General features: G+C 31.8%; 1 long non-coding RNA gene across 1 annotated transcript; it reads left to right on the forward strand.

Annotated features, from left to right (window-relative positions):
- Positions 1-14,028: 14,028 nt before the first annotated feature.
- LOC112742844 (uncharacterized) lies at positions 14,029-18,517 on the forward strand. The gene is made up of 2 exons (XR_011872350.1): positions 14,029-14,927; positions 17,659-18,517. It is a non-coding gene; the product is annotated as an uncharacterized lncRNA (long non-coding RNA).
- Positions 18,518-19,869: the final 1,352 nt, after the last annotated feature.

Below are 19,869 nucleotides of genomic sequence, written 5' to 3' on the forward strand. Positions count from 1 at the left end.
TTGCGTAAAGGGGCATTTGCTCCACTGCTTCAACAAATAGTATGTTGATTTGGAGCTTTTTGAAGATTTCCAAGAATCTGAAAAACTGGCCATCCTTCCCATCCTTCCTTAGCCTTTGTGGGTATGATGCCTTTGGCACATAAAACTTCAAGATTGGCTTTGGTGAAGATGGGCTAGGGGCCTCTTCTTTCTTCTTGTTTTCAGGCTTTTCTGCAACTTTTTCTTCGTGGTTCTCCTGGTTTTGGGTGGCCTCTTCTACCACTTTTCCACTTCTAAGTGTGATGGCCTTGCACTCCCATCTTGGATTGGCCATGGTATCGCCTGGAAATGTGTGTGTAGGCATTGGGATTTGCTTGGATAGGAACCCCACTTGTGCTTCCAGTTTTGAAATTATTGCACCTTGGTTCTTCAAATTTGACCTGTATTCTTTTTGGTTGGCATCTATCTTCTTTTCAGCTTGTGCTTGCCTTTCCAAAAGGGTGGAGATAGCCCCTGTGAGCTGTGATGATAGCTGTTCTATTGCAGCTTCTACTCTCTCAAAGTTGCGTCTGATTTTGCATGGTTGGGAGGTTGGGGTTAATCTGTCTTGATGGTGGTGTGTTTACTAGTTGGAAGGATATGATGTGTGAGGTGGATTGTGGTAAGGTCTGTTGTTGTTTGATTGATGGTTGGGGTTGTGATTTTGGTATTGATTGGTTTGGTATGGTTTATTATGATCTTCGTTATGATTTTGTTGGTTTTCCCACCCAAAATTTGGGTGGTTCTTCCATCTTTAGTTATATGTCTTGGAGTTAGGGTCATATGGTGGTCGAGAGGGGTTATGCACATAGTTTGCTTGCTCACATTCAACTTCTGGTGCATCTCCTTCTTGGGGTGGTGCTTGAGCTTGGACAACTGCAACTTGATTGTTCTCCATCCTCTTGGTTAAGGTTGCCAATTGTGCTGCAATTGCCTTGTTTTGTGCCAACAAGGCATCCATAGAATTGAGTTCCAGCACCCCTTCTTTTGGCCTTTTTCTGAAGCATAGAAGTAGTCATTCTCAGCTACAGTTTCAATGACATCTATGGCTTTCTCAATAGTCTTCTTCTTGTTGAGTGAACCCCCTGAAGAGTGGTCCACAGCCTTCTTCGATTCATAGGTTAGTCCTTCATAGAAAATGTGGAGCTGCACCCACTCATTAAACATATCTGGTGGGCATTTTCTTGTTAGATCTTTGAACCTCTCCGAGGCCTTATAGAGTATTTCACCATCTAGCTGTCTGAAGGTTTGCACCTCAGCTCTTAGCCTGTTGATCCTCTGCGGAGGGTAAAATCTTGCTAGAAATTTGTTCACAACATCCTTCCATGTGGTTAGGCTCTCCTTGGAGAATGATTTTAACCACTTTGTTGCCTTATCTCTGAGTGAGAAAGGGAACAGAAGTAGTTTGTATGTGTCAGGGTATACACCATTGGACTTTACAATATCACATATCCTCAAGAATGTGTTGAGATGTTGATTTGGATCTTCTTGAGCACGTCCTCCATATGAACAGTTATTCTGGACTACTGTGATGAGTTGGGGTTTCAACTCAAAATTGTTAGCATGGATTGTTGGCTTGAGGATGCTGCTGCCACAGTTTCCTGGATTTGGGTTGATGTAGGAGCCTAAAACTCTCCTCTCTTGCCCAGCTTGATTTTCAGCACCTCCTCCAACATTGTCATGCACTTCGTCTTCCATGGTGGTTGTTAGATCTTCTTCCACTGGTTCTTCTCCAACTATGCCTTTGCCTCTAGCCTCCCTCCTCAATCTAAGGAAGGTTCTCTCAGGTTCATTATCAAAAGAGGATGAAGTTTCTCCTCTTCTACCTGTCATACAGTCAACACATAGAAAGAAAAGAGCAAGTGAAAGAATCACCTCAGTTAAGATTAGTGGTTAGCTTGACTGATGCAATTAATAAAACAGTTAGAAGAGTAAAAGTATAAACAATGAAAAAATGATCTAAAAGAGTAAGTTGTAAGTGCAGAATTATAAATGGCAAAAACATAAATGGTAAAAGAATAAAGGAAAGCAATAAAGCGCAGAAATAGAAATAGCAGGAATGTAAAAGGGAATGGGAATTTGCAGAATGTAAATAAAAGCTATAAAAGAATGGGAGAGGTAAGAATGGGGAAATTCATTGAGATTGGGAGATGTTGTCTCTTTGGATCAAATCTAGCTTATATCGTTTTCAATCATGAAACTCATTGACCTTTTGGCAATCATGATTGATTGAGCCCCAATCTCTTGGTGACTCAATCTCTCAGATCTTGATCAATAGCCAATTCCTTGGTCTAATTGCTCATGAAGAGAGATATGCTTGGTCCCTGATTATAACACATCATCATAGATCCAAGTAGAGGGAGGATTGTATGTCACCATATCCAAACACCAAAACCCAGATTCTACTCAAGTGTGAGAAGGAATTTCTAGCATGGTTTCATGTTTTCTTTTCCAAGGTTCCCATGAAACCCATTTTGCATTCAATCTCTTTTCCAAGTTAATTGAACACTACGCATGAAAATCGAAATTCCTTCTAGCAAATCAAAGAGAAGATGAAGAGAAGAAAAAATTTACTATCATTAATCCATCAAGTACAATAGAGCTCCTTCTCTCAATGAGAGGGAATTTAGCTACTCATAGCTCAGAGAGAAAGTACAAAAGATGGAAGAGATGAAGTGTGAAAAGTGAAAAGTGAATTGAAAACTAAGACTCTACAATCTCTTGAGATAGTGATCTCTGTGACTTGTTAACCCCCTTTTTCCAATACTTCCAAGGGTATTTATACTACTCCTAGATCTAAAAAGTAAAGAAAATTACAAAAGTGAAAAGAAAATTACAATTTGGAGGGAAAAGAAACTCAACAAACGTGATCTTCCAGCTGGCGTGTGACTGGCGCTTCTCTGGCGTGTCACGCTCCCTCTGTTTCTGACTTGGCGTTCCACGCCTCACCATTCAAGTGGCACGCTGTCCTCTGTTTCACCCCTAGCATGCCACGCCTTCGAGCTAAAGTGGCATGCCCAGGACATTTTAAATGGCCCAAGTAACCTGGCGTGCCACGCCTTCGACACCAAGTGGCACGTCCAAGGTCATCTTCCTCATCTCCATGCTTCTAGAAGTTTGTACCAGCGTGGGACGCCCGGGGTCTAGCGTGCCACGCCCTTCTAAATGCATCATCTTCTTGTTGGCGTTCCACGCCTCGATTTTCAAGTGCCACACCAAAGTGGGATGATTGAGCTGGCGTGCCACGCTTTCGATACCAAGTGGCACGTCCAGCTTTGTTTGGCCTCCTTAAGTGCTGGCGTGCCACGCCTCATCACTCAAGTGGCACGCCTTAGTGGGACTTCTTGAGCTGGCATGCCACGCCTTTGATACCAAGTGGCACGCCCTGCCTTTTGCATTATATTCTTGTTCATTGGCGGGCCATGCCTGGTTGTTCATGTGACACGCCCAGACTTCATTTGCCTTCAGCCACTTCTCTGGACTTTTGTACCAGCGTGCCATGCCATGTTGCTCAAGTGGCACACCCATTCAATTGTGGGTCTTTTGGGCCTGGCGTGCCACGCCTTGATCCTCAAGTGGCATGCCCAAGTGAACTCTAGGGCTGGCGTGCCACGCCTTCGATACAAAGTGGCACGCCCTAGTGATGATTCTTCTAGGTAATGAATTGGCGTGCCATGTCCAGCTTCCGGCGTGTCACGCCCCTTTGATGGTCTTTATTATTGCTCTCTGGAATGTTGTACCAGCGTGCCACACCAATACATTTTTGTGGTGTTTGTTCCAAGTGGCACGCCTGCTTTACACGCCCCCACTTGTTTTGTTTTTTTCTTTCCCATTTTTGATATCTTTTCCACTTGAAATTTAGCACAAACTTAATTCAAAGCAATGTACTATGATATTCATCAATTAAGGCATGAATTGCAATGATCAAATGAGATTATGCCTCTTTTATGGTCCTTTTTATGCAAGAAAAAGGGTAGATGATGTAAGTCATCAAATACAGTTTAAAATAAAAATATCAATTATTCAAATTAAATGATATAATTTTTTATTATTTTTCTATTACCAAACCTTTAATTTCAGTTTATATAAAATAAATAATTATAATAAAATTTGTATATAAATATTAATTCACTTAAACTTGAAGTATTTATAAAAATCAATTTAATCATTCCTAATAAATTAATTTTCTGAGAATTCAAATTAATAAAATGAATCATAATTTATTCATAATAGAAATTACTTAAATTAAATTATATATAGTTCTTCCATTACTGAATTTTTAATTTCAAATTATGTGAAATAATCAATTATAAAAATTACACAAAAATATTAATTAACTTAACTCTAAATATTAATAAAATTAATTTAATTACTCTTAATTGATTGATTTCTAAAAATGAAGAGTTCATATTACGGTGGGTTGGGGCTTGATGGTACGGTGAGGACTATGTGAAGTTATGCGATGATGGCTAACGTACGATGATGAATGGTGGGTTATGGTGGTGGGTTTGGGCTCCCTAGTAGAGAGAGGGAAGATGATGAATGGTGGGTTATGGTGGTGGGTTAGGGCTCGCTACAGGGAGGGAAAAGGAACGAGCGAGAAGTCTGCGTTAGGATTTTGATTATTTTTTTGGGTTTTCTTTAAGTGTACAAAAAATATTATATGTTAAATTTTAGAGCGGGAATTGAATGGAACTAAAATTAATATTTGTTTTAAATTTATTTTTTCCATAAATAATATTTGTTAAATTATTTAAACAACATTAGAAAATTATTTCTTAATAAAACAATTGATGTAATGGTTATAAAACCGTTCTTTAAAATAGTCAAAGAGAATGGTTTTATTTTATTGCTATAGCGTAGTGAAAAATTGAATTTCAGCAGCAACATTATAAAAATCATTCTCTAAGATCATCTAATAGAATGGTTTTAAAGTGTTACAATATTGGCAACGATTTTTATGCGTATCTTTTGTACAAATATTTAAATAACAATAAAAAACTGTTGCCTAAAAATAAATAATTGCAACGGTTATAAAACCATTCTTTTAAATAGTCAGAGAGAATGGTTTTATTTTGTTGCTATAACGTAGTAAAAAATTGAACTTCAACAACAATTTAAAAAGTCGTTCTCTAAAACTATCTAAGACAACAGTTGGTAAAGCCCATATTTATGGTAGTGACTTTACGATTCTGGTGTGTTGCAATCTTTTATTTCTTTAACTGCTATACATAATTTGAGAAGAGATAAGGAAACAAAACACACCTGAGAACTAGAAAATAAGATAAAGACCAATTACTCGCATCTGTTTATAGGTAAAGAAAATTTTGAGGAGTAGAATGTAACAACTTTAATTTTTGCACTAATGCGAGTTTTCTTAACATAATATTTTAAAGCGATTAGTTTTATTTTGACGAGTCGACTTTGAACCCCGAAGTAAAATAAATGATAATATAATTTTATTATTATGTTATTTATTTATTTTACTTGTTCTAATTATAATAAAGCCTAGATAATAATATTAATATTATTATCAAGTCCGACTTTTACCAATAAAATTAATTATTAGTATTTCTTGATGAGCTTAGAATTGCTAATACTTCATCAAATATCTTTTAATTTCTAAGTTACTAATGTCATTTATATTAGTAACTCATATATAATTTTATATATATATATATATATATATATATATATATATATATATATATATATATATTACTTGTGTAATAAGTAATTATTTATTTAAAATATTTATAACATGAAGCGTTCACTCACTCAGTTACACCAAAACTTGACAGTTGCCGTTTCACCCTTGCTAAATCACCTTTCCCTAATTCAAAATCTTCCTTAGCCATTTGATAATATCATTAACCAAATAACGCTAGGTAATGACACATAACCCTTTTTATTTGCCAAATCATACCCCACTAAAGCAAAAATGTGTTCTCCTATCTTTCATCCCTCGTAACCGAATTGCATGCAAGAAAGAAAAGAAAGAGAGACCAAAAGATCCCATTGAAGAATCGTGACCCCATTAAACTTCCTTCTTCGATTTCTGCGATTCATAATTCTAATAAAAAATCTTATCTAATAAAAGTGTTTGTATTTTTTTCTTTACACATTGGCATTATTTTTGTCCGATAAAAATTGATGGTAACGTAGCTCCTTTTTCCTTCGAATTCGGCCAATTAAAATTCTAGAAGGCACAAATAATTTTTGACATTTTTTCCTTCGACAGTTCGGTGAGAAGACTTCTCTGGAACTTCGACTATTTTTATTTTGTACGAAGGTAAGATTTTGGTAAATTCTCACCGGTTAAATTGGTATTAGACAAGTGAATTGATGTCATGATTACTTGTTGATTGAATTTGGTTGAATTTATATTATTTTTGCGATATATTGATATTTATGATAAGTTTGAGGTTCGGAGGGTTTAAGTGCATGCCAGAAACTGAGTTATTTTGATAAATTTGATTTCTGGGTTACGATAGGATAATTTGAGAATGTTGGAATTTGTCTGCTTGATTTATTAAAAATGATTTGAAAAGAGTGTACAAAGTGGTTTAGATGGAACTCGAGAAGGGTGGCAGAGTCTGGATTTTAGGAGAAATGCCGCCGAAATTTTGTTATAAGACTAAAGACTTTATTTGAAATTTTATTTAGAAAAAAAGATTGGATTTGAGAAATTATATTATTTGATTTTCGATTAATTAAGAAAATAGTTATATGTCGGATTTAATTCATTTAAGGAAAGTATATATTTTGAGTTCGATTTATTTAGAAAATAATTATTTTACGAATTTAAATTATTTAAGAAAAGCATTATGTTTTAAGTTTGATTCAAATATGAAAGGGCTGATGTTTTGAATTTAACTTAAAGATTTTATTCGGAGAAGTTTCAGTGAACTCTTAAAGTAATGGAATTTGTGTTGAATAATTTTGTTTTGCGACGTCTTGGAAAAAGTTAAAGAATTAGCTTTAAGGATGAAAGGGGGATTGATTTTGGTTTTAAAAGAAAAACAGAAGATAAATTGGCGCGTATGACAATGAAGTGATTAAAAAGTCACGAGAGGGTAATAGAAAGTAATAGTTATAGTGCTAAAGTGGAAATGTTAAGCCATGGGCTTTATATGTGAATGGTTATGTGGGGATGCCCGTGTATATGGAATGGCTTCCAGGAGAGAGGGTCACATGCTTTAGCCGGAGAATCACCGCCTGCAAGAGGTTGAAACCTTACAGAGGTTATGCCGCTGAAATGTCTTATCTGGCTTGCGAGTCGGATTGCATCGGGTGCGGGTCAAGACCAACAAATGAGATCATTACCTGCGATAGGACTAGACATGCATCAACCTTTTTGCGCATTTACATTTTACTTGACTCGATGAAATTGTTTGTGATTGTCTTCTTGTGTTTATGCATTTCTTACGATTATTCTGAATTGTGGTGACTAGATATTTCTCTGTGGTACTTGTGTATTTGGTTGCGAATTAATTGAATTGTAATAATTCTGACTTGACTAACTGCCCTGACCCTACTAAGAATCCCGCCAATTCTTATTCCTTTTCTTCTTCCCCTTCAGATGGAGACCAGAGTTCTATTTTTCGAGATGGACCTTCCTTATATATATGAGGATATTTTACAGCATAGGTTTTATGTAGCAGCTGCAGAGATTAGGACCCGTATGTACGTTTTGCATGACTATCCCTTCCATCATCTGATTAACACTCCACAATTTAACTCCGATATATGCCTTATGAGTTTCCGTTTTAGTGGCTTCACCCGGATACTCTATTTCACCCATTCCATGACAGACCGGTACCTCATCAGCATCCCAATCAACATACGAATCAAGTGGACCCTAAGCCTGAGGCTAATGGTGTCAATATGTTTGGCCCTATTTTATAGAGCCAGAAGAATAAAAAGTCCTATAATTTAATAGGGTCAAATTTTTATAAAGCTTTCAGGGCCAAAAGTCTTTATGAGACAAAAATCTTAGAACTAACTCATAGACCACCTAATTCTCTTTTTTTTTTTTCATGGCCATTATTTTCTCTTATTATTTCAATTTTATTACAAAACGGATCTTAAAACAAAAAGTAACAATAATAGTAGGAATTAATTTTTCTTTACTTTTGCAACAATAAATTAAAATTACATATGGAGTTATATACATGCACATGGGAGTTGTCTCGAAAAATGTCTATCTATGATAAGTAGGGTATATTTAAAAAAGCACAATGAAAAATAACCACAAAAATACACACCATCAATTAAATATCGAAAGAAATATCTGGTATAATATATATAAATTATATGGTATATATAATGTGGACAATGTTCATCCTATTGTACTTAACTAATGTAAAACCCACGCTACGCGCGAGTTTCTTTTAATCAATTCGAATAAAATTTAATTTAATAATTATGCTTCCAAAATCTAAAGAATTGATTATATATAGAGGATAAAATAATATAATATAATACAATTGAATCACAATAAAAAAAATTAATTATAAAACTATTATTAGGATTGGCTAAATAAAAACCCAACACATTAATTAAATTTTTTTTAGTTATGTCTAATTTCAAATAGATAATATTTGCTGAATTGATAATTTCTTACTAAAAGAACAACACATTTTAACTCTTATTATTATTTGAATACTATTTTTACAAAATAAGGATTCAATTTAAAATGATTCACGACTTTAATACAAAAATCATAATTTTTGACTTTTTATAGATAATAATGACTATACTTAACAAAAATTTTAAACTTCAACAGTTTCAACTTTTCTCAAGTCTCAAATATTTAAAATTACTTACTCTACACTTCTCACTTTAATGCTGGTGAAAATTCTAAATCAGTTAATAATAACAATATAACAACTAATACTGGTTCGTGTCTACATAAATTCAAATCCCCTTAATTGAATTTATTTCTACTTTAGATTGTAGGTTAAAATTTAGGTAACGGCTTAAGCTTCATACTAACATAACTGTATTCAGATTATAAATCCCCAAACAGTGCCTTTTATGCAACATTTATTAGAAAATGCAAGCAAAATTGTAAAACTATTGTAAAATAGTTCCTTTTCAAAATATCACCGCAATTTAATATATAATGGGCAATCAGATAGACATATGATTTTAAGGTTTAAAAAGATGCATATGACTTTAAACTAATCAAACTTTTAAAAAATAACATTAAAATTATCATCCCTAATATAATGTCAAAAAATCAATAAAAATATTTGCCATACTTTGAGTTGTGAAGTGCCTTCTATAAATGTTTAAGTTGTGCAGGTTTCACTGCTGAAGGTACAATCCCATAATTTGTTCCAATCTTTTCAATTATGTCCTCTTCAAGCTCTTCTTCTCCGAAGCCTTCACGGCTTCACACTTCCGGCATAGTGGGGGTGTAATCCCCGCTTCCGTCCTGCACCACCACATGTCTCTATCTCGTTCACTTTCTCTGCCAAAAGCCTCCTATCCGGCGCCATCACTCACTCTCGAAACCCGATTAAGCTCCGGCACCGGTGTATTGGACCACAAAACTTCGAAATCAGCTCTAAGATCTTCGTCGCAATCGCCAAAAAGAAAAGAAGCAGCATATTGAACTCAAATAGATTTTTTGCAATTTTAAAAGAATATTTTAAAAAATTACCTCCGCGACAGCACCGATGGCAGGAGATCTTCATTCTATTTACCGGTGTCGTCAACTTGCTGCTAGCTGCTGTTGTTTCACTGACGATAGCAACACCACTTATCACTGTCGCTATTCTTCCTCTTTAATGCTGCATCAACAGTCACCGATATTATTCTTTATCTTTGCTGTGTTTACTTACTCAATCAGAAAGCAAGAGAGTGTGAGTAAGAGAGAGGAAAAAGAGAGAACACAAAATATCAACACTTGTTATATATTATATGATAGATTTAAAATTCAAATGTCCCGCCCAATCAATTTATCTAAACACTTTGATATCAAAGTCAAATGCCACTTGTCGCATAATGAAATTTAACACTTGTCGGCCAATCAGTTATGTACGGCTCTCCCATATATATATCAACTATGTTATCTTGTTTATATGTGTTGGGTTATTGTTTTTCATATCAAAAACATAAATAAATTTTCGTATAGATATTCAATATCAGTGTGCAAGTTAAGGAATATATTGTTGCATTGTGCATTTAATTTTTAACAAAAAAAATTAAAAGATATTTACTTCTTTAACCATCTCCGTTTTCAAAAATAACCACATCTTCTTACATAGATACAGAAAAAGTTCTTCCTTTCTAAAAATACAACTAATCTCATGACAAATTTAAATACATAATGCATAGATATAAAAGTTTATACATGTATTAATCTTTTTCTTTATCTTATAATTACCATATTAATCTCATAATCATTGTTTTTTTTATTCCAATTGCACTTTCAATCAGACAAAATACAAAAAAAAATTATGTTTCAGTTTATGTTCTCAGGTCCTTAGAATCCAAACCTTTTTTTTCTATAATAAAAATTGTTTCTTCATCACATATAGATCAACAAATTTGATTTTTCATATATATGCTAATAAAAGTTGTAATTATGTTCCCACAGTTTTTTTGATAATTCCTCTATGACAATTTTCTATTATAGCATGACTACACAAAATAATAAAAAAAATTTTTTACTCCCCTCCCCTGCGAGATGCTAAAATGACAGTCTCCTCTCCTCTATTTATAAAATGTAAATTCTCCTCCTTTATAATTTTTTAAAAAACCTCCTCTTTAATCCATGTTAATTTTTTTGTGTTAACTAATGTTAATTTTATCTATTTTTCAAGTTAGCATAAATTATTTTTTACAAAAATACCTTTTAATAAAAAATTTATTCTTTTATCTTAAAATTTTACTTACCAAAATACCCTTTAATAAATTACTTTTTTATTGACTAAATTGTATTTTTACCAAAATATTTTTTAAAAAATTTAATAATTAAATTATTTTTTTCTAAGATACCCTTCAATAATTTTTTAATAATTAAATTATAATTTTACCAAAATTTTTGTTAATAATTTTTTTATACTTTAATATTAATTTTCTGATATTAATATATATTATTTTAATATTAAAAAATCTTAGTAAGATTATTTTTTAATATCAATATATATTAATTGTTATACATATTAATAATGGTAAGATTTTTTATTTAATGTTAAAATAACATACATTAATATCGAAAAATTAATAGTAAAATATAAAAAAATTATTAACAAAAATTTTAGTAAAATTATAATTTAATAATTAAAAAATTATTGAAGAGTATTTTAGAAAAAAATAATTTAATTATTAAATTTTTTAAAAAATATTTTGATAAAAATACAAGTTAATCAATAAAAAATAATTTATTAAATGGTATTTTGGTAAGTAAAATTTAATGATAAAAAAATAAAATTTTTGCTAAAAGATATTTTTGTTAAAAATAATTTTTTTTGAAAAATAGATAAAATTAACATTAGTTAACAAAAAAAATTAAAATGGATTAAAGAAGAGATTTTTTTAAAAGTATAAAGAAGGAAAATGTACATTTTATAAATAGAAGGGATGGGAGTATCTTTTTAGTATCTCGAAGGGAAGGAGAGTGAAATTTTTTCAAATAATAAATACATATGCTTTAGAAATATTGAATTATGTTTAAGATATACTAAACTAATCATTCGAAAATATTTTGTTTAGTTGTTTTAACTCCATTTTTAAATGAAACTTAGTATGCGATAAAATTAAAAGTTATTGCAACTCCTTTCACAATTTTTTAAAATGCTAATTATAAACTAAAACTAAGAATTGTTTTGAAATTTTCATCAATTAAGATACTAAATTTATGCTAAAAATGGTGATATTATATTTCTCACAAATTCATGCAAATAGTATAAAAAAACATGTAAAAGCAAAATATTATTTTTAAATGTAAAAATAATTTGCTTTTACTATATATGTTTCTTTTTAATATTTTATGTAACACTAACTTAACCACATTTAGAGTTTCGCATAATCCACACTTTATCACTTAAGTTCTCTTGTTTCCAACTTTAACACTTTACATAAACCCTTTCTTAGAACGAATGATTTGGTCGAAAAACATCATTTTTTACTATTTTTATACTGCACTTTACTTTCAACTTTAAATCTTCTCGTTTGATTTTTAGATTGGCTATCTTGTTCGTGAGTTCTTGTAGTGCCTCCTCAATAAAAGAGGGATTTACTTCTGACATTTACATTGTAATTCCTGCAGCCTAAAAGTGAGCATAAATACATAATAACTTGAATTAAAAACTATCCAATATCACTTTTTGAAGTTCAAACAAATATGTTCTACATCTTGGTTAAACAAATATGTTAAAAACTGAGCCATGAATCAATCAACATATTATTATATACCAAGGTCACTCTCACATGATTTTCACTTACCTTTAAAGCATTGGTTGATAATTTCAATAATATACTAATATAGTATTAAATCCCAAAAATAATTTACATTCAAATGTAGTAATTTGTAACAATAAAAATCTCATAAAAAAATAGTAAGATTTGAAAGAAAACTTTTCAAACTTCTAAAACAAAGATAGAACGAAAAGATATACAATATCGTTAAAGGACGATGTTGAACTTAAAATTAACTAGAATAAGATCCGTGCGTGCGTGGGACGATAAATTAATGATAATATATAATAAATATTAAAATTTATTATATTTTGTAGAATTAAATTAAATGTGTATACTAAAATTAAATTTAAAAGGTATTTTATTTAAAATAATTTGTAGTACAAAAGATTTAGATATTAGAGTTGTATGTACAAAATGACATTTTTATTTAGTAATTTGATTTTTGTATTTATTTTAGTTGAAGAACTTAGTTTTCTTATGTGGCGCTCGTCCTCTTTTTTTTTATTGGTTGTTCATAATAATATTATTATGACATTTATAATATGGATGTTTATTACATTGAATGAGATATTTATAAAAATTAATAAATTAATTATTAGAATTATAAATTTATTGTATTGTTTACATCATAAGATATAATAAATATAGAAATATGGATTTAATGTCTTTGTAGGTTACAAATTTGGTTAGACGCTATTAATTTCTAATCATTGTCGTTGATAATTATTGTATTGTTTTTTGTATATTTTGTTTTTTTTTTGTTAATTTAGAAATAATAAATGATTTGAAAAAAATTGAGTGGTTGATTCTAAAATTTTGCCAGAAAAGAAAGACGTCTTAAAAGTAATATGGATAAACTTATATATCTACTTTTATATATTAAGAATAGAAGTTTGGCAACTGTAACAACCCTAGTTTTTGAAAAATCAAATAAATAATTATTTGTGATCTATTTTATTTGTTGATAATTTTATTTTAAAAAAATTATTTTACTAAAGGTAATTAAATGGAGTTTTATCATAACTAGAGTTTAAATTAATTAAAATTTTTATATAATTTTTATTGGATATTTGATATAATTGAAATTATAATTTTGATAATTGAAAAATAAAAAAGAATTATACGGTTCAATTTAAATAATTTTTAATATGAATGAATTATGTTCTATTTTATCAATTTGTATTCTCAGAAATTATTTTATTAGAAATGATTATATTAATATTCATAAATACTTTAAGTTTAAGTTAATTAATATTTATATATATTTTTTATCATAATTAATTATTTTATAAATTGAAATTAAAATTCCGATGATAGAAAAATAATGAAAGATTATATTATTTTATTTAAATAATTAATATTTTGAGTTTAAACTATATTTTATAAAAATGTGATCAACATGCTTATTTTATATTTTAAATTAAAAATAATTAAGTGAACTTAACACTATAATGATAAATAATATTTTTAAATACTTTTAATAAAATATATTAGATTTTAAAATTATTTTACCCTCTAATTTTATCAAAATATCTATTTATATCTATCCCTATTACTTTATAAAATTCTAATTTCTAACTCTAAATTTCCAAATCAAACTCAAAAACCTTACTTTCCAAATTAATTGAGAAACCCTAACCCTAGCTTCCCTCACCATAGCCGCACCCCACCCCCCTTCCAACCTTCCTTCAGCGTAATATTCAGTGACAAAATAGAGAGCACAGGGAGAGAGGGAGCTGCGTCCTGCTGCTGATCCGCCACCGAACTCGCTGACCAGCCGCCGTCGCGTCGCTGCCCTACCGCCATGGAGTTGCTACCCAGCTGCCGTCTAGCTCACTGCCTTGCTGCCATCGAAGCTCTGCCGCCACCGCTACCAAGTCGCCATCGTGCTTCATCGTAGCCGCTGCTAGGTCTTGTCACCATCTTCGTAGCCATTGCTGCCACACGCAGAAGGGAGAGCAAAGGGAAGAGACGTGACCGGCCAAGAGAGAGGGGGAGTAAACGGACGCATTGGTGGGTGTTTCTGTTCGCCGCCGCCGCCGTTGATGGAAGTCGCTGCCGTCGCCATCCTCGCGAGCTGCCACCGCGTCGCCGTTACTGAGCTGCAGCGCTGCTGTTGTCGCACTCTGCTGCTGCCGCGTCTCACCAAGCCGCTGCTGGAGGAGGAGGGCTCGCAAGTTCTGCCTCTGCTTCGGGTTTATGGAATCTGACGAGAATGCACTGCCGCCATTGAGCTATCGGTGGTTCTGGCCGTTGGAGAACCACCGATGGAGCTCGCTGGAACTGCTCGGAGGTTTCCGTTACTCGTTCTGATTCTGCCCTGTTTTGGGAATGTTGCTGCTGCCACTGGAATCACGAACCGAAAAGGAGAGGAGGCCATTTTCCCTTGTCGCTTTTGCTGCCATGGAAACTGGTGCTGGAAATTGCTAACAGAGCTATTGTGTGTGATGATTTCCGCGAGTTTCGACTTTGAGGTAGGGGATTTATTTTTAAAGTTAAACGTTTTTAATTTAGAATGCCGACAAAATTATTTGGATAAGTGCAAATGGTTAACAATGGTTAAGAATTTCTTAATTGACATGAATGACTTGAAATGCATTTGAAATTAGTTAGTTAGTTGTGATTATTCTGAGCTGTGACTGAATTTAGATGCTGTTGTGATTATTGATTAATTTAGTATAATTTATTAAATTGAAATATGCCGAGTTAATTATTGAAAAGCTGTCGTATGGATAATTGATGAATTGAGTTTGGATTGTTGCTGTGAATGTAATTGGTTTTGTTGTTGTGAGAGCCTAATTGATAGAAATAAGCCTGGTTTGAGGTTGTGAAATTTGGATTAAGTTTGATGACGTTTTAGTGTTTCAATTGGAGTATTGAATTCAGTCTATGTCTGTGAATGTTTTTGGGCTTTGTTGTGAGTGTTTGAAGCTGTACTTGATTGATTATATAAATGTTGAGTTGTGGCTGAAATTATGATTGCAATGATTGAGATTTTTTTTTATTGGAACTTTGGTTGAATTCGTTGTTTTGGTGAAATTGAATTATAAAGTGTTGATGAGAGATTATTGTGATTTATGTATTTTGATGGATCAAATTGAAATTGTTGCTGTTGAGTTGGTTTATTGTAATGGACTTAGTTAGTGATTAATTGAAGTTGGGCTTAAGGAATAATTGGAAGACTGAATCTTGAAATGTTGAACTAATTGCTGAAAATCTGATTTTGAAATTAAAAGATGACTTTGGAAGTAAATCAGTTATTTAACGATAATCGAAATGATATGAGAGTAAAGGCTGAGTAAACTATAATAAAAGTTGTTGGGATTCAATTTTGAGAAGTTTGAATTAACTATAGAACTAGTTATGATTTTCCAAAATCTAAAACTTAATTTTCTGCATTACTTTTAAATGAAGCCGGAGACTTTGAAAATCTATAATTAATTCTGTGATGATCGTAATTGCGTGGGACTAAGTCTGGATTAAGCTTGGGAATATAGGAAGCTGGACTGGTGAATTTGAGACTTTTTCATTAAGTTTATGGTTTATGGTGAATTTTTGAATTATGAATGTCAAATCTGGTTTTCCTGCAGAACACTTAACACGGCAGCAATTTGTTTCCTCTATTAGAAATTCTCCGGTTTGAATTTTGAAATGGAACCAATTTTAAATGAAACTCTGGTCCTAGTACTTTAATTTCATAAAAATTTAGAATTGTTAGAGTTGTGGTTTTAAAGATATGGATTTTTAAAGTAAGATGTATTATGCAGTAAAAATCAGGTTTTGTTTTCTAAGTCAGTAACTTTGAGACTTCATAATTTTTAATTCAGGAATGATATTGAGATGCAATCAGTTGGAGGTGAAAGTTGAGTATGTTTAGTATATATGATTTAAATTTCAGGGTTTTCCATGTTTTACCAAGTGAGTTATGGAACTTGGAAGAAATCGTGCTCAATGATTTGTAAAACAGACTTCAGTAGAAAATTACCTAACTTCCAAGCTACGTAACTCCTTCATTAAAAATGGTATGACCCTATAACCAATTGAGAAAGAAATTTGGATAAGTTATGTTTAACCACATTAATTTTGAAGGTGGTTGGATTTAATTTGGATTTTATATGAAATTTCGAATGTTGTACACTGCTGCTGTCTTCTGGTTTTAAGGCACTACAGAGCAGTCACGGTTTTGCTTATATTCCCGAAGCTAGAGCCAGCGAAAAATTGTGATTTTTGGTTTAATAGAAAGATTATTCCGAGACGGTCACATGGATACGAGGTTTGCGTAATTCCGAATTGGTTTGATATTTTAAAAATAAAACTGAAATTAGACTGCCGATGTTGTTTTGGTGATTACTTGGATATGGAATTTGAGAAATAGATTTTCTATACTATTATCAAATGTTTTTAAGAATATATTGTTGTGGCAATTGTTGAGAAAGGTTTGATGAGATGTTGAGAAAGAGGGAATCCGTAAGGGTGGTTAAGTCCGAGTTTTAGGGGAGGTGTTGTCAAAATTTTATAAAAATCTGAGGTTTTATTTGAAAAGTCATTTTAAAAGATTTGAACTTGAAAAATTGTATTATTTGCATTTTATCTAAATAAGAGAAGAATTATACTATTTTAAATTTGGAATTATCAAGGAAAAGTTTATGTTTCAAGTTTGAATTATTTAAGAAAGGAATTATGTTTTGAATTCAATTTAATATGAAAAAAGTTATGCTTTGGGCTTGAAATAAAGGATTACTTTTCAGGAGTTTGGTGAATTTTATAATATTTGAATCCGAATGGTAAAGAGAAATGGTTTGAGCCAAGATATTGTAAAAGTGAAAGATGTAAAGTTTGTATAGTATGATTGAACAGAGAAAGATAGAGGTATTGCATAAGAATGTCAAAGTGATGATGAATAATGAGAATGATAATGAATGATGATAATGAGAATGATTATGTGATGATTTGTTGCTTGAGGCAATCCAAGAGATATTTATTTGTTGCTTGAGGCAACCCAAGAGATGTGTTTATTCATTTGTTGCGTTATGGCAACTCCTGAGATATTTGTGTGATCATCTGCTGCATTGAGGCAGTCAGATAGATAGTGATGCGACCCTTGAGAACGCTTTCTTACGGTATAGATCCATATTTTATTTCTGTAAGACAGAGGGGTTATTTCCTGCTATAGAAGTATCGTGACCACCTGTTTCATTTTTGTAGTGGCAGAGGGGTTATTTCCTGTATGCAGAAGGTGTGTCGGCATACAATCTTGCAGTGGCAGATGTGTTATTTTCTGCGTACAGTGGTCCCTGTGATAGCAGAGGAATTATTTCCTGTACACAGGGGTATAGCCAACAAGAAAGCCATATCCGGCTAGTAATGCTGGGTTATGTCGGGAGCGGGTAGAAACCGACAGATGAGCTCATTACCTGCACTAAGGCTAGACATGCATCATCCTTGTTTGTGCATTTGCATTTGATTGGGCTTGCTCGTTGTACTTCCCTGTGATTGTGCTGTGATTGTGCTGTTTGCCTTGCTGTGACTTGTTTGTATGTTGAATTGAATCTCTTGTTAGTGCTATTGGTTGATGAATATATGAAGGTGATTGAGAATTGACGTTTTGATTGAGAACTAATTATGTGACTGATAGATGGTTAATGTGACTAGTTTTGAGTTTAGAGATTTTGAAGGAGGTAATTAATTAGTTAAAGTAAAACCAAAAGTATTTCCAAAAAAATTTGATAAAAATATAGTTTCCTTGAGTATGTTAATTTTTTGCATATTAATCAATATTTTTACGGCATTTCCATTCCTTACTGAGAACTTGTGGTTTGTTTTCACCCCAAAATCTTCCACCCTTTTAGTGACACAAGTTCGAAGACTCCGTTTGAAGCTGCGGGCGATTATAGAACTTATTTACGAATTAAGTTTATGACTTGAGTTTTTTTCATAGAATTTCCTCGCCTTTGTAGCTTTACTTTTTATTTTATGCAGAGGGATAAGAGTTGTACTTGAATTTTATTTAAATTCTTTTGTATAATATTTATTATTATTAATAATTATGTGATTATTATTACTAGGTGATGTTTGCTATATGATCTTAATTAATAGAAACAAAATTTCTCTGAAATTTTCTATAAAACTAATCGCGATATCGAACTAAAGGCTCAATAGTAAATAGTTAATAAAGGAAAGCAGGTTGGTAACGCCTTACTTTCGACACGATCATGATGTTTTGGAAGTTGGGTCGTTACAGCAACCATTTCTTTAAGTTCTTTCATCACCGTTTTTGACAGATCCCAATATAAGTATTCAAGGAAAGACAATTACATTACATCACAAAAAAAGGTAAATAGCTAGATCATGGATCAATTCAAATCATTATAAACCATATATAATAAGGAATGTTAAGTTGGCATGAGGATATTTAAATAGTGAAATTCGAAATGAAGAACATTTCAATCAAATATCCTTCATTTTTCTTTATCTTTAAGGATAGTATCAGTAATAATAATAAAAAAGAGATACATATAGATAGATGATCATACTTTATTTTCGATCATCATATGTTAATTAATAATACTCATTTCTCTCATACTTTTGGTTCCCTCGTATTGTAATTTCTTGAAATATCCGAATTTCAGATTTAATTCAAGGATTCAAGAATACCAAAAATTAAAATTTATGAAAAAAATTGGTGAAACTATGGTTGCTGGTATAGATAATTTATATTGGACTAACACAGCCAATCATTTCAATTTAAAACAAAAAAATTTGCTTTATTTGCAACATGAGTAATTAAACAAAAAGCATGAGTATAGGACACAATAGTAATGATTCAAAACCTTCATAGTGCAGCAAAGACAGAAATGCTATTGGCTCTCGAAGCAATAACGTTTGATCAAAGCTCTTAGCATCCAAACCAAAAGAAAGGGCAATTATCCTTGCAACTCTTTCCCCATTTCTCTACATTCTATGGAAGATTTTTTCTTTTTACACTGAAACACTAATCATTATACATAAAACCCTTAATGTAGAGTGATGTCGTTAAAAGTGATCATTTATTTTCTAAATATGTCTTGAAGGAGCAACAAAAAAGACTATAATTTTCATCTAATCACATGGCAAATATAATATCTCTCTTTGTAATCTCATACTTAACCCACCAGGAATATAAAACAAAACATATCAAGCTTCAACACAAACAATAACAGCAATAATACTAACAAAACATAGTTTAAGAAGAACCAAGCATGCAACAAAGCCAGTGATATAATTATATACCATGAACTTGGTTTTTGTGCTCACTAAAAAAAACTGCAATGACAATTTTAATGAAGTAAAATTATTTATCATTGGCCAACAAAGTTGAATAATAATGCAGTGATTAAACCTTAGATTAAGAAGTTCTTTCATCTACGTTGACATCTA

Source organism: Arachis hypogaea, chromosome 2 (genome assembly GCF_003086295.3).
Source record: "Arachis hypogaea cultivar Tifrunner chromosome 2, arahy.Tifrunner.gnm2.J5K5, whole genome shotgun sequence".
Taxonomy (NCBI): domain Eukaryota; kingdom Viridiplantae; phylum Streptophyta; class Magnoliopsida; order Fabales; family Fabaceae; genus Arachis; species Arachis hypogaea.